Source organism: Trichomycterus rosablanca, unplaced genomic scaffold, assembly GCF_030014385.1.
Source record: "Trichomycterus rosablanca isolate fTriRos1 unplaced genomic scaffold, fTriRos1.hap1 scaffold_147, whole genome shotgun sequence".
Lineage (NCBI taxonomy): Eukaryota > Metazoa > Chordata > Actinopteri > Siluriformes > Trichomycteridae > Trichomycterus > Trichomycterus rosablanca.
In genome coordinates this window covers 46,806-61,341 of record NW_026946975.1, presented here as the reverse complement: position 1 = coordinate 61,341, position 14,536 = coordinate 46,806, and the positions used below count along the sequence as shown (strand labels likewise).

Below are 14,536 nucleotides of genomic sequence, written 5' to 3'. Positions count from 1 at the left end.
AAAAACATGGAAGTGTTCCTGTTGATGACCACTGGACTACAGTTTATGGGATCAGTGCCTTTATGTTGTGTTTTAAACATTTGTTGTTGAAATGTCAGAACATGTCATGTAACATGTTTTAATGAACGAAATCAGTTTTGAAAAAGCTTTTTGTTACATGACATTAGACCCTCTGGTTTAAATAAAGTACTTTAGTGATTTAGTGAGTGAAGTCTGGTTTTCTGGAATGTTGCTGGGCAAAATGTGTCTAATTGTAAAGGGTCATTTTGATCATTTTTTATATCCATACGTTCTCAGCTGTACAAAACTACAGCTGCAGGAAAAGGTCATTCCAAACTTGTTTAGGATTCATCTACATTTCTGCATCAATTCTTTATAAAATGTGCTCTCCTGTGTTGTGCAGGTCATAAAGTGGGTAAAGAAAATACACACGCCAGTACAAACACAGTTTTATTCAATATTTTATTCAATTATCTCTTGTCTCATACACCACCACAGAGAAGGTCAAAGTGCTTTCTGGACGACAGACGTGGTCGTTGATCTGTAAAGACGCAAAACAATGTACTGACCGTTAAATTACCATCAACTTCAATCAAGGCCCAATACACATGTGTTAAAAGTCTGCAGGATCCATTCCCAGACACCCACCGTAGATTGTTGTGGTGACTCAAAGTCATTTCATCTTCTGCCAGGTATCAAGGTGCTTAGGCCCAAATCTGATCTGGTTGCTTCTTCCAGTAGGTTAGACTTGTTCATTGATGGGGCTTTCTATAAGGCAATTACCCAGAACACACACACACACCCATATCAATCATTGATGTTTAAATTATGTTAAACTCCTAACTGGCTAAACCACTTTCTCCCAGCACTCACCTTTCTGATCTGGCGTGGTATGTACACGGTGCTGAGGAATGGAGGTGATCTGAACCTCAGCTAAAAACCTCTGGATGTGTTCTTGTAGCAGACCTGTGCTGTGGTGGTGAAAACATAATGTGAGATTGATTTCCATCATGTGTTAAGGGGATGTTAAGCTAATAATTATCTAAGGGGGGGAAACGGATGAAAAGCAGCTTGAAAAACTTCAGTATTATTCAGTCGACTGACTCGTCAAGCTGATCCACAAAATTTTGCTGATCTCCAAATCACTCCTGTTGTGTTTTCTGGTGTTCATGCTCTCAGATTACTTTGACATTACATGAAAGCAAACAGTGGACGGTTTTGTTCATACACATTTAGTCATTGCTTAGTCTCCGATATGCTCACCCATGATCCGTCTGCTACAAACCCATACAGGTGCCTGTAGAGTAAAGAAAAGGGAAAAAAAACAGTTTGACATGAGGAATTGTTGTTATAGCTATAAAAAAATTATGATTGTATTTGGTTAAAAGTTCTTTACACACCAATTACTAACCTAGTGTCTTTGATGTTATTAGCAAAATGCAACGATGATTCATTGCAACATGTGATCTGGCCTATATGCTAATACAGACTCTTAGCTAAATCCATTTAGGTCTATCCTTATGTGTTCTGACTGACCTGGACTTAGTTCCCAAGGATCTCTGAAAACCAGTTGTGCTCCAGGATCATCTCGAGGCTGGGTCGCTCATTCGGATCCTTGGCCAGGCAGCGTCTTATCAGATGACGGCAGGCTGTGCGTGCAGTGATCGGGTCGTTACAATATTGTAATAGAAACTATTTAACATCACTTAAAAAAAAAAAACGATAAGAGACATGCTTCTTATGTTTCTGCATTTTCTTACCCTTAGACACACCAGCTTTGAAGATCAAGTGTCCAGCAGCGATCTCCCTCTCATTCCAGAATGGCAGCTCTCCACACACTAAAACAAACAAAAGGACGCCCAGGCTCCACACCGTTGCAGCACAACCATGATACTTACCTTCCTCGATCCATTCAGGTGGGGCGTATAGTATGGTGCCTGAATAAAAGTGCGAGAAACGGTTCACACACACGGCTTTCCTATGCGATCGCTGTCATCTGTGTTTCATAGCTACTGACCTCCGAGGTACAATTACCTGCAAAACGTCTGTAGGGTGTCGACTTGAGCAAGTCCCCACAGCCAAAGTCTATGAGCTTGACCTCTAACGTGTCGAAACTGACCAGAAGGTTCTGCTCCTTGATATCCCGATGGAGAACGCCGCGATCACGGCAGTGACGGGCGGCGAGAACCACCTGCCACATGATGACCTGAGCCAGACGTTCGGGAAGTGAGCCGTTCCTGCGGTATTCGAAGAGGTCCATGCAGCGGGCGGGTTGCTCCAGGATCAAGACGTAGCACTCGGGCATGTCGAACCATTCCAGGAGCTCCAGGACGTGTTCGCAGCGAGGTGGCTCAGACACCATCAGCATCAACGCCACCTCTACAGGGAGACCGTTCTTCTCACCAGGCTAATATTTGAGCAGACATGGTTAACATGGGGTTGGAATCGATAGTCAATAGGCAGAGTGGCGGTTACATTCGATGCTATTTTGCATTTTAATGCATCATGTCATTTATAAGATTGATTTATTATTATATTATATTTTATATGGCTGTTGCATCTTTGCAATATTTCACAAGTGAAACAAATGTTACTTACAATGGTGATGAATCTGTCACAGCCACTCTTCAGCACAATCTTAATAGCAACCTATTAAAACATGCAAAACAAAACTATTAAAATCAGGAACGAATATTACGGACCAACAGTAACCAAAAGGGCCGTTCGCTTTTTAACTACAAGTTTGATGACATGCGTAGTCAATGTGGATCTTAAGATCAAAGCAGCTTTGTAATGATCGACAATTCTCGTGTCACTCTGAGCCGAGCCGAGTAAATATCTCACCTGTTTTCCATCGGCCTTACGAAGTCCTGCAAACACAGAACCGCAGCCTCCTTTGCCCAGAAGCTTTCCGACTCCGTACAGGCTATCGAAGCACTCTGTAAAACAGGACGTGTTGTTAATCTGATAGAAACTCCTCAGTAAAAGTAAAAAACTCAATAAAAAAAACTCACGAGCAGCATGATTTAAGCTCTAGAAAATATTTGTTCTATGAAAGGTGTGAGGCTGGACAGACCTTTGGAAGGAGCGCTGCCTCTCTGGACCGAGTGCTTTCCTGTAGTCGTGCTCTTCTCACCAGCTGTTGTTCACACAAATGTAATTTAATCGCTGTCAGTAAATGATCTCTAACACATCAGATGTACAACAAGTGTACAGAGCTTTACAGAGTCATACGTTACAAATGTTTTATCATTAAATCTTACCAGTTCACAATATCATTGAATGGTTCAGTAAAGCTCTGGCTGACCTGTGTGGATGAAGTTGCTGGAGGAAGTGCTGGTGCTCAGTTCCACCGGGCTCTCTTCGATGTGTGAGGTCCCTCCAACTGTACCGTAAATGCTCTCGACTTAAAAGACGTGTTTTGTGTTAGTATCAGCGTTTTACATCAACTGGATTCTTTTCTAAATCACTGCACTCATTCACTCAAAACCTTTCACCTAGTAAATTTAGCTCTGAATAAAAAAATGGTTTTCTAGTCGACTTGCTGTAGTGTGTACTTACCACTGCTCGCTAGAGAAGCATCAGAGAGGGAATCCAACACAGCAGCCGATTCCAGCACAATTTCACCAAGACTCAGCTCAGCTATACAGAGGCAAGGTCAGAAGTGGATGGTCAAGGGTACGAGGTTTGGAATGGAGCAGTTATCAATCATAAAGAGTAGGAGAGTGGAAATGGAATGTGTCTGCATCCATTCAAATGTTGATTTTGGCCATTTTAAACTGGTTTGCTTTATACTTGATGGAATCGAGTGTTCTTGTTAGACTGGAGTTTCAAACTCACCTGAGGTTCCAGAAGTGGATGGTGGACGTAGCGAGTCTCTCTCTGTGTGTTGGGATCCTCGTGATTCAGAGGAGCTACTGGATCCTTCCTGTTTTGGGCTCAAATCCACCACCTCATTTGATTGGGAAGTGATGGAGTCGCCTGTTCTGTCACCATCGGTGTTAGCAACCATGTTCTGAATGGTTCTGATCCAAGCCTCTCTATTCTCCTCTGAATCGGCCTGCAATACCCAGATCCTACACACACACACACACACACACACACATACACACACCCTAAACATGGCATGAATCTACAGCACAACAAAGTGCTTATTCCACTCCGGTTTTCATGTCATTTCTATTAGAAAGAGAGTAAAATTTTCCTTTTTTAATTCTTCATCTTTGTATAGCAGAACTGTTGCACGTCCACGCCCTTCAGAGTGTCATAAATAAAGAAATCAAATGAATTTTCATGCCTGATGATACACTGGACTTACTTTGTAGGTGAAACCACCTGGAAGCAGCAACGGCGTCCGATGCTCTTGTAGTGTTTGGCCGTGCACAGGCGTAAATCAGCTATGACCACCATGATATTCTGCTGGGGGCACAAAAGGTTTCTCAAACATTTCTTTACCTCTAATGTTCCAGCAAAAACAACTCAAACTTTAGCAAACAAGTCCTTAAAAGTGATTGTTTAGGAACAGTTGCTCCTTTTTATGTTGATTTTGCAGTAGGCCACTATTGCTACTGATTTTACTTTAGACAAAGGACACGTGACTAACCCCGGATTTCTTCTTGTACATAAGGTGGTTGTTCTGAATCAGGAACCAGCGCCTGAAGGAAAGAAACAGAAACAAAAGGAATCATAGAAATAAAACAACTGCATAGCACTGAAATTCTGCAGGGTTTCACTTGTAAATGAACTTTATATTAAATCATGTTGAATCGTCGTGTATTCTGATTTAACATGCCGTTGATCAGTCAGAGTCAGTAAAATGTACAATATTTAGGAAACGATTGCTATGATGATTAGAGGGGTTTAATTTGCCATTCATTTCTACCTAAATGATTACTCATCGTGTGTTCTAGCTCTCTACAGACCTGTTCCATGTTTTAAAGACATTACTGGCCCTCTTGAACAAGTATCCCTCCATAACTGTCTGGTTCTCTGCGTCCACACTGCCCTCCGGTTCGGTCTCGACACCACAGACGTCCTGAAAAGACGTCTGAGAACGAACTCGACCGAACGGCCAGCACAGACTACGCCAAAAGCGTCGCATTAGAGAAGGATGGTCGGTAGCACGTCTCTCCTGTTCAGCAGCCATCATGAGAAATGATGTACAAACACTGAAGGTTCAACTAAACTGAGCTCTCATAGAACACTCAGTGTCATCACAATGATGTCACAAAGGCAGAAGGTCTCAGTGCTGCAGCGCTGCAGGTGATGGTGTACATTTAAATTTCACCATTTGTTTATTTTTCATTATTTTACTCAAATGATTTTAACACCCCCCCCCCCCCCCCCCCACACCTAATTTATGAAAAATGTCTTTCTTTGATTTTACTGTGTTAATTATTTCTTTTATTTGTGCTTTTAGTGATAATTACTGTAACCTTACACAACATGTGTATCAAATACATTTACATAAATCATTTTTAGTCAAAGAATAAATAATGAATGGTAGAAAACAGCTGCTGAAGAAACACTTTTTAACTTTTTTAAATGCCCCAATCAATGTTATGAAAGCGGTAGAGAGGAGATGGATATACTGCATATAAGGTTAGGGTATTCAACACCAGCTCAGACTGAAGAAGTCATTCGGATTGAGTGACGAAACGTATCTCTACAACAAAATTGTGTCCAGATGAACTGATTCAACTTTGTGGATAATTCAAACAGGGACTTGAACCCTGGACCCTCAGATTAAAAGTCTGAAGCTCTACCGACTGAGCTACCCGAGCTCTGCAAACAACTTTAATCCTCACAAGCATGTGACTTAAATTACAAACTTTAACATACGTTGTCGTGTAGAATTAATATAAAACGTTTTATTTCTGTTTCGGCTCTCTTGAAGGTGATTATATAAAGTTTTAGGTGAAGTATGTTGCTGCTTACACACACAAAGAAAAACATCTCTGGAGGAAAATTTAGCAGGTAGATTACAAACAGATTCCTTTCTTTCACCTTTTTCCTGTATCAATTGCACGATTGTTTTCCAGTCCTTAAATGTTATGTGCATTTATTTGTGGCAAAATAAAAAAGTCCATAAAAATCTAATTGAGTTAGCAAAGAACCTTGAATTATACTAAATAGTTCTTCAAGTAGAAACAGTTCTAGCAAGAACACAAAAAACCTAAATAAACACTTCTTAAGACTTCTTAGTCTTAGTTTTTTATTATTTCAAATGCCATTCATTATTTCAAATGCCATTCATAATTTATAATCAATCACTGATTTGTGAGATATCAGCAGTAGTAGATCATGTTTAACTGGTTTAATATTGTTTAAGCGCTGATTATCGGCTGTTTTTCGTGAGTATGTTGGGCGGTTTTCCATGTATTTTGGCGGAGTTTTAAATGCGCAATCTGGGAACCCTGACTGAAGCGTTCATTCATATTTTGGAGCGATGTATGTTTGTATGCTAGAATATAAATAACATCTTTTACAAACTGCTGTATATTTACATTGACATTTTCCCTTCTGTCTAAACCTTAAAATTGGATTTGTAAAAGTAAGCGATACTGTGGATAATATATTTAATGAGCTGAACTAACCGAGAGAAGCGCTAACGGTGGTGGAAGAGTCTAAAAGGGTTTGGAACAAAGTCGTATCATCATAGCAGTACAACACAGTTTTGTCCGTAGTATCCGAAAATATCCAGAAGCTAATATACAAAAAAACTTTTATTTTAATAAACTTACCTTGTTGAAAAAAGTATGACCACAATTTCTAAACAAACACAGTATCCGCTGCTGCAGTCTCTACACAAACTTTTCTGCACTGAAATCGCAAGGACACATTTTATGGATATTACGGTAATGCACTGAAAACTCGTCCTACAGTCATGCAAGCACATACAGCAGTGTGTGAGTTTACACTAATCAACCATAACATTAAAACCACCTCCTTGTTTCTACACTCACTGTCTATTTTATCAGCTCCACTTACCATATAGAAGCACTTTGTAGTTCTACAATTACTGACTCTAGACTGCTCACTCTGTTCTTCAATGGTCAGGACCACCACAGAGCAGGTATTATTTAGTAAGTGGATGATTCTCAGCACTGAGAATCAGGGCAGTGGTTCATTATTCCTGGTTCAATCGATTAAGACTCCCATGAAGTCACCCAAATGTCAAAGCATCCCCACACAATCACACTTGATAGATGGCGGCGCCCATGTCGGCAGCGGCTGCATCGGCTCACGATAAAAACACCGGTAAAAACACCGTTAGGGAATCTGGCATTGTCCGAAATCGCGCAGAAAGACTGATCTATGATCGTAACAGCTTGTTGTTACTGCATAAAACGATACAAACGAGTCCTGTTGATTCAAATACTTTGGATACGTTAAAAGAGCTCGGCTTGCTACGCTCACCTGGAGAGGCCTGTACAACACCGACAACTCCTACCAACGCTGCCCGTTTTCGGAGGAGACGCAGACGGTGTACGCGGAGGCGCAAGCGGGGTACCCGCGGAGGAGCTAGCGCTAGGCTAAGAGCTAACCCATGCAGAACACCGATGCCGTCTATATTGCTGGCCAACGTCCGCTCCTTGGAGAATAAACTGGACTACCTCAGACTGGATTTAACAAGAAAACGGGAGGTGAGGGACTGTTGTGCTTTAATCTTTACCGAGACCTGGCTTAACGACGCGGTTACGGATGACGCGATTAGCATGGAGGGGCTAACCATCTTCCGAGCAGACAGATCTGGAGCTCTGAGTGGTAAAACCCGTGGCGGTGGAGTGTGCATTTATATAAATAAAAGATGGTGCAGAAACGCTGACAGGATCTATTCTTATTGCTCTCCGGACATTGAACTTTTGTCAGTTAAATGCCGTCCCTTTTATCTCCCAAGGGAATTTTCCACCATAGTCATCAGCGCTGTTTACATACCCCCCGACGCAGACGTAAAGGCAGCCCTAAACACCCTCTATGTTTTAATGAATGACTGGCAAACCACCTATCCTGAGGCAGTATTTATTGTTGCTGGAGATTTTAACCAAGCAAACATGCGGAAAGTTCTCCCTCACTTTTACCAACATGTGGACTTTGGGACAAGAGGCGACAATCTATTGGACCATGTGTACACTAACATCAAGGGAGCATTCAAAGCATCCCCCCGCCCCCACCTTGGCTCTTCTGATCACATAACTGTGATGTTAACACCCGCATACAGACCCATGCTCACCAGAACTAAACCTTCCACAAGACAGGTGAGGATCTGGCCTGAGGGAGCCACAACAGCTTTGCAGGACTGCTTTGACTGCACTGACTGGTCTGTTTTTAAAGATGCTGCCACCAAGGACCAAATCACAGATGTCAGTGAGTATGCTGAAGTAGTCTCAGATTACATACAAAAATGCATGGACGACGTCAGTGTCACAAAAAACATCACTGTCCGGGCAAACGAAAAACCATGGATGACTACTGAGGTTCGGGCTTTGCTGAAAGAAAGAAACTCAGCTTTTAAATCTGGCAACACTACTGCCCTCAGGTCTACCAGGGCCAATCTGAACAAGGCTATCAGAACGGCAAAAAGAGCCCATGGGCAAAGAATTCAAGGACACTTTCAGGACCACAGAGACACAAAGAGCTTGTGGCGGGGAATCCAGTCTGTCACAGACTACAAGTCTACTCCTCAAACCTGGGATGACAGCACTGACTTTCTAAACAACCTCAATAACTTTTTCAGTAGGTTCGAAGCTCTTAACAATACACCTGCAGTAAAAGTCACACCGCATCCTGACGACCCAGTGTTAATTCTGGACCCATCGGACGTCCGTCGAACACTAAGGAATATAAATCCTCGAAAAGCTGCAGGTCCTGACAAGATACCTGGTGGTATGCTCAAGAGATGTGCGGATCAACTGACTCTTGTCCTAACAGACATATTTAACATCTCCCTGAGTCAAGCTGTTGTTCCATCATGTTTCAAAACCTCAGCTATTATCCCAGTTCCAAAAAATCCACAGTAACTAGTCTAAATGACTTTCGACCAGTAGCACTCACCCCCATAATAATGAAGTGTTTTGAAAGACTAGTCAAGAACCATATAACATCTGTCCTACCTCCATCACTTGATCCTTTTCAGTTTGCCTACCGCCCTTGCCGGTCTACTGATGACGCAATTTCAACTGCTCTTCATCTAAGCCTGGAGCACCTGGAGAAAAGGAACTCACATGTACGGATGCTGTTTGTCGACTTCAGTTCGGCTTTTAACACAATAATCCCCCAGCATCTGTCCAGCAAACTGGTCACACTGGGACTAAACACCACACTGTGCAATTGGATTCTGGATTTTCTCACAGACAGACATCAGTTTGTGCATGTAGGCAACAACACATCAACCACGGTCTCACTGTCTACAGGATCTCCACAAGGATGTGTGCTGAGCCCTCTACTGTTTACTCTGATGACCCATGACTGTTGTGCTAAGTCCAACACAAATCACATAATAAAGTATGCAGATGACACAACAGTTGTGGGACTCATTCTGGACAACAACGAGACTGCATACAGAAAGGAGGTGAGACTCTTTGTGGAATGGTGCAGCAATAACAACCTGGTCCTGAATGTTGATAAAACCAAAGAGATGGTGATTGACTTCAGGAAAAAACAGCCCATTCACACCCCGACCTACATCAATGGCACGCCGGTTGAAATTGTCCAGAACACGAAGTTCTTAGGGGTTCACGTTACGGACAACCTGACCTGGTCCTTGCACACCTCCTCTCTGGTCAAAAAGGCTCACCAGCGATTGCATTTCTTACGCCGATTGAGGAGGGCCCATCTCAGTCCACCAATCCTCACCACTTTCTACAGAGGCACAATAGAGAGTGTTTTAACCAGCAGCATCTCTCTCTGGTATGAGAGTTGTAACATCTCAGAAAAAAAGGCCCTCAGGAGAGTGGTTAGGACAGCAGAAAAGACCATAGGGGTCAGACTTCCACCTATTGAGGATCTGGCTCAAAAGCACCTCTTGTCAAAAGCCAGGAGCATCATTAGTGACTCCACTCACCCCTGTCACAGACTGTTCACCCTTCTGCCCTCGGGTAAAAGGTACAGTAGTCTACGCTGCAACACGGACCGGTTCAGAAGAAGTTTCTACCCAACTGCCATCAGACTTCTCAAATTAACCCAAATCTGATAAATATTTTCATCTATGGATATAACATGTGCAATATCCTTAAATCTTAACAAGCAGTAACAAAATGTGCAATAACAAAATGTGCAATAATTATCATTATGTATAACCACTGTGAATTTTTCTGCATGTGCAATACTTTAACTACAATGTGCAATTTTCGTAATGTCAGTATTATTATTAGTAGTATTATTTAACTTTACTATTCTATTACTATTCTATATATATTTCTTATTTTTTAAACCTGTGGTGTTTTTAACGTGAACCAATGCACGTAATCTCGTTTTTTCTGTACACTTCGGTGTACAGTAAAATGACAATAAAGTAAATCTTGAATCTTGAATCTTGAATGTTTGTCAATGTAAAAAATCAAACAAAACGATTAATTACAGAGCCTAAATGTCTTTGTAACACTTACAGACTGACCTGATTTTTGATGCTGTGTTTCAGTGAGCAATGACGCAACGAGTTTCATATTACGTGATGCCCTTAAATGATCATAATGTTTCTGCCCTGGAGAATGCGGGCATCACTCCCGTTACCTCTCGCATGCTAAGGGAGCGCTCTACCATTTGAGCTAATTCCCCTGACGAAGAAACCACCTTTACCCTTTGTAATGTACTAACAGAGCAGAGCGTTGATGCTGCATTATGTAGACAAAATAGTGCAGGATAAACCAACTGTTTAGTGCAGTGCAATAACAAAGCAGCTCTGTGAAGCAAGAACTGAAACTATAAAGCATGTAATTCAACATAAAATATGTGGCTATTAATATCTAAAACTCAGCGCATTATTAGGCTGCACATAAATATAGATTTAAACTGTCCTCTATTTACTACAGTCTGTTTGCAACAGCTGGGCGTACAACTAGTTGGTGTGGAGAACATGTTACACATGTAGTGTGCTATTATTTCAAGCTGATCAAGTACATGCTATTTCACTTAGAAATATCTCACAAAGTACAAATTCTTCAACTTTCTAAATAAACCATGTAGTACGGGACATTACCGCTTACCCAACGCAGTAATAAATGACTCGCCCGAACAGGGACTTGAACCCTGGACCCTGATGCTCTACCGACTGAGCTATCCGGACTCCTGCAACCTGCTTTAATCCTCACAAGGATGTGACATAAATTACAAACTTTAACATACTGTACGTTGTCCTGTAAAACTTCAATTAATATAAAAAGGTTTTATTGCCAAAAGTATTCACTCGTCTGCCTTCACACGCATATCAGAATCAGAATCAGAATCACTTTATTTCGCCAGGTATGTTACACATACGAGGAATTTGCTTTGGTGATAAACTCAATGATACACACAACAGTCCACATAGTAGTACAAACAATACACATAATAGTACAGACAATTACACATGTATGACATGTAACATAGAACATATTTAACAGACCCGACAGCACACGGACTGTTAACCAGTATTTACCAACATTTGCCCAAGAGAACAACTTTGGTTAAAAAGTGTTACAGCTCTGGGGAAATGTGTGTCTTGATGTGTTTGTTTTTATTGTCCTGAGTCTTCTGCCAGATGGAAGAGTTTGAAAAAGGTGATGTCCAGGATGAGAGGGGTCTACTGTAATTTTGCCGGCACGCTTCAGCACTCTGCTGTTGTAAATGTCCTGAAGCGTTGGCAGACTGCATCCAATGATCCTCTCCGCTGTCCTGATTATACGCTGGAGTTTGGCTCGTTCGTGTGATGTTGAGGAACCAAACCAGATGGTGATAGACGATGTGAGGATGGACTCTATTATTGCTGTGTAGAACTGGATCAGCAGACTCTGGGGCAGGTTGAATTTCTTCAGCTGTCTCAGGAAGAACATTCTCTGCTGAGCCCTCTTGGCGATGGAGAGCGTGTTCTTTTCCCACTTTAGGTCCCTGGATAAGGTGGTGCCCAGGAACTTAAGTGACTCCACCACTAAGGCCATAGAGCCATTAATTGTGAGGGGGTGTAAGGAGGGTGCGTTGCGCCTGAAATCCACCACCATCTCTACAGTCTTTTGTGTGTTGATCAGCAGGTGGTTGTCGCTGCACCAGGAGACCAACTGCTCGACTTCCTTTCTGTAGGCAGACTCGTCACCATCGGTTATGAGGCCCACCACAGTGGTGTCATCAGCAAACTTAAGGATCTTTACAGCTGGTTCCTTAGAAACACAGTCATTGGTATAAAGACTGAAGAGAAGGGGTGAAAGCACACAGCCTTGTGGTACACCAGTACTTAGGTTCCGCTGGTCTGAAGTGTGTTTTCCTAGCCGTACCTGCTGTGTCCTATTAGTCAGAAAGTCCATGATCCACCGGCAGATGGCATCCGGCACTGACAGCTGGGACAGTTTAACCTGCAGCAGCTCTGGCACTATGGTGTTAAAAGCCGAGCTGAAGTCCACAAACAGAACTCGAACGTAGGTTCCAGGACTGTCGAGATGCTGTAGCATGAAGTGCAGGGCTACGTTGACTGCATCATCGACAGATCTATTTGCTCTGTATGCAAACTGCATGGGATCCAGTAAAGAATTTGTGATGGTCTTTAGGTAGGCTAGGATCAAGCGTTCGAAGACCTTCATGACTACAGATGTCAGGGCTACAGGTCTGTAATCATTCAGTCCAGAAATGTTCATTTTTTTGGGGACTGGTATGATGGTCGATGTTTTGAAGCATGAAGGAACAGAGCAAAGTTCTAATGATCTGTTAAAAATGTGAGTGAAGGTAGGCGCCAGTTGATTGCTGCAGTGCATAAGGGTGGATGGAGAGATTCCGTCTGGCCCAGGAGCTTTTCTCACCTTTTGTTTCTTAAAGAGTCTGTTAACGTCCCGCTCGTTGATGGTTAAAGGAGCCGGGGACAGAGGTGAGAGAGCCAGGGTGGAGGAGGAGGAGGATGAAGAATTAGCTGAGAAAGGCTGAGAATTGTCTTTATTGTATTCGAATCTGCAGTAGAACTCGTTCAGGTCGTTGGTGAGTTGACGGTCATTCAGGAGAAGGGGGGTCTTTCGCACCTTGTAGTTAGTGATCTCTTCAAGGCCCCTCCAGACTGAAGTTGGGTCGTTAGCAGCAATCTGGCTTTTCAGCTTTTCTGAATATTCCTTTTTTGATGATCGGATACCTTTCTCCAGCTTGTATTTGAACTTTGACTTGCATATGAACTTGAGTGACTCCCATTCTTAATCCAAAGGCTTTAATATGATGTCGGCCCACCCTTTGCAGCTATAACAGCTTCAACTCTTCTGAAAAGGCGTTCCACTTCTTAGTGCTACATACGTACATCAGTTGTATTCCACACAGATCAGCATGCAATGAAACTTTCCAACGCAATATTAACTGGATTCATATTATGCCATCTAGTGGACGATTGAATAGCCTACAACAAGCACAAACAGGGTTTGAGTTCTTAATAAATAATGCAGTCAGTTTAAAACCCAACAAGAAGGTTGTACCTAATACACTCATACCAGAGAAAACACACCCTAACATGCTAGTGCTGTTACAGTGCTAACAATGGTCCACCCACAAAACATTATTTGGTCAGTTGGAGATCTCATATGGGGCTCCCTTTCAAATATTTGATTTACAGCCTAGTGACAAAGTGTACAGTGCAGCAGATGGGTTAGAGTCAGTAAATTTATCATACATAATAATGTGAAAAGATTCAGGAGTTCGTACAAATATTAGTTTGTGTGGTGCGGGAGTGGTGTCAACAGTGTCCAAGTTTGACAGAATGGTTTAGCAGTCTAAGGCACTGTATTCAGTATGCAGTATTCGCTGGAGGGGTGGGTTCAAATCCCACTTCTGATAGCTCATGCTTTATACAAATTTACGTCTTTAACCCTCTACCATACATAATAATGTGAAAAGATTTGCACAAATCTTAGTCGGTGTGGGCGAAAGTGGTATCACTGACATCCCAGATAGTCAGGATGGCCGAGCGGTCTAAGGCGCTGCGTTCAGGTCGCAGTCTCCCCTGGAGGCGTGGGTTCGAATCCCACTTCTGACAATTCCTGCTTTATACAAATTTACATCTTTAACCCTCTACCATACATAATAATGTGAAAAGATACAAAAGTTCGTACAAATCTTAGTCCTAGTTAGTCTTTTTTTTATTATTGTTTCAAATGCCATTAATAATTTATAATCACTGATTTGTGAGATATCAGCAGTAGTAGGTCATGTTTAACTGGTTTATTATTGTTTAAGCGCTGATTATCGGCTGTTTTTCGTGAGTATGTTGGGCGGTTTTCCATCCATTTTGACTGACATTGAAATGCGCAATCTGGCAACCCTGGCTGAAGCGTTTATTCACATTTTGGAGCGATGTATGTTTGTATGCTAGAATATAAAT

General features: G+C 42.1%; 1 long non-coding RNA gene and 1 other non-coding gene across 3 annotated transcripts; one reads left to right on the top strand and one right to left on the bottom strand.

Moving 5' to 3' along the window:
- Positions 1–452: 452 nt before the first annotated feature.
- LOC134305833 (uncharacterized) lies at positions 453–1,914 on the bottom strand. Of its 2 annotated transcripts, XR_010008850.1 has the most exons (6): positions 1,761–1,914; positions 1,537–1,649; positions 1,264–1,297; positions 874–971; positions 649–768; positions 453–541 (listed from the first exon to the last, which is right to left on the bottom strand). It is a non-coding gene; the product is annotated as an uncharacterized LOC134305833 (long non-coding RNA). The 2 variants fall into 2 exon arrangements; XR_010008849.1 differs by lacking the exons at positions 1,264–1,297; positions 1,537–1,649; positions 1,761–1,914 and having other exon boundaries at positions 874–1,241.
- A 12,194-nt stretch (positions 1,915–14,108) lies between these two features.
- On the top strand, positions 14,109–14,191 carry trnal-cag (transfer RNA leucine (anticodon CAG)). The gene has a single exon. It is a non-coding gene; the product is annotated as a tRNA-Leu (tRNA).
- Positions 14,192–14,536: the final 345 nt, after the last annotated feature.